This window comes from Cebus imitator, unplaced genomic scaffold (genome assembly GCF_001604975.1).
Source record: "Cebus imitator isolate Cc_AM_T3 unplaced genomic scaffold, Cebus_imitator-1.0 Scaffold275, whole genome shotgun sequence".
Lineage (NCBI taxonomy): Eukaryota > Metazoa > Chordata > Mammalia > Primates > Cebidae > Cebus > Cebus imitator.
Window position 1 is genome coordinate 1,873,713 of NW_016107590.1, and position 1,745 is coordinate 1,875,457.

The window sequence follows — 1,745 nt, forward strand, 5'->3', positions numbered from 1 at the left end:
CAAAAAAAAAAAAAAAAAAGAAAAAAAAAGAAAAGAAAACAAAGCCAAACCTCCCCTATCCAAGGGGAAGAACTTTATCCCTATATTGATTGAATTTAGGATTCTAGATTTAAAATGTTGGAGGCAGTTAGAGTTTCCTTTTTTCCTATTGGAAAGATCCACACATGTTTTATTGACATTTTTGTCTTTAATCAATTTGGATTTGGGATATATGTTTATGTCTACATTAATTTCCCTTTTAAAAATCAAAATAATTCTTCAACCCCAATTAGAAAACTGAGTTGTCCTTTCCACACTGATGCCTGCTTTATAATACACTGCATTCCTATGTATAACAGGATCTGTTTTTAGCTGTGTATCCTGATTCAGTAATTGGCATATGTATGTGTGTATATAGATCAATAGAATGCCATTTCCACATGCAGACTGAGGGCAAGCTTATTACTTTTTCTGACTACGTCTGTCAGGTGTCCCCTCTTCTGTGGCTCTATAGGATTCTGTTAGATAGTGGTGGTCACTGCACAAATCTATAAATTAACTAAATGCTACTGGATTGCACATTTTAAAATGGTTAAAATTGTGAGTTTTATGTTGTATTTTGCAATAAAAGAGAAAACATAAAGCAAATTAAGCAATAAAAAGGGCAATTACTAACTCTAGGAAAAACAACACTTAATTCTTGTGATCTTTTAAATATCTTCTATTTAAATTGTTTTAGAGTCCTGCATTTAATATCTACGTGACCTGCAGGAAGTAACCTAATCTCTTTGAACTTCATTATCTTGTCTGTAATGTGGGTTATATCAGTTTGGTTTCTTTGTTGCAAGCTGTGGAAACCAATTTTGTCTTTAGCAGACATGGGATGTTTTGGAAAGCCCAGATCCAATTTGCCCCTCCAGATCCACTCTCCCACATTCGCCTGCAGTGTGTCCTTAGGGGCTAATCTCTGTGGTCTATGTCATCTGGGCTTGCTTTATCCTCTGGCTTCTGATGGTGTTTGGCCAGTGGTAGAAAATCAGAGCAGAAAAAAAAATTCAGAGTATTAATTTTTCTACTCCTTCCCTGCCAGCCCATGGTAGCTACTGTCTTTTTTTTTTTTTTTTAAATGTATCCAAAATGTGTTTATTGGAACGGTTTCCTATTCATCCTGATTCAGGGTACTTCTAGTGCTGCTTCCTCTAAGGAACCTTCTTCTGTAAGCTTTGCTTGTCCTGTAGGCTGGGCTGACAGGGAACAGCAGAGCAGCCAACACACATTTTTAGGCATGGCGAAAGAGCATGGTGACTTTATAGCATTCTGGTCGTTTCACATCCATGAAGAAGAAATTGACTCGTCACCAGGAGCTTCTCATGCTTTCTCTTCTGGAGAGGCATGAAGGAGACCCTTTGCTAGAGGCATCTCACTGGAAAGCTTATTCTTTTTTCTGTGTCTACGTCTCCTGTTAGATGGCGCCTCTGCTGTGGCTCTGTGGATTCTGCTAACATCACTTCCTTTTTTTATCCTTTAGTCTGCAAGTGGAGATGGAATTCTGCTGACATTTCCTTGGTTTATCTCCTTACCTTTAGGGACCTAGCTAGATAGCAGGTAAAAATCAACTGTCTTGTAGAAATGCCACTGCTAGAATGAGTGAACTTCAATAGTTTTTTGGCTGTTTCTCAAAATTAAAACTGCAGGAAAGGACCAGGCAACTTGCCTAGCATGGATCATTTACTTTTAAGGTAATTTACCTGCCCCTTGGCAAGGGG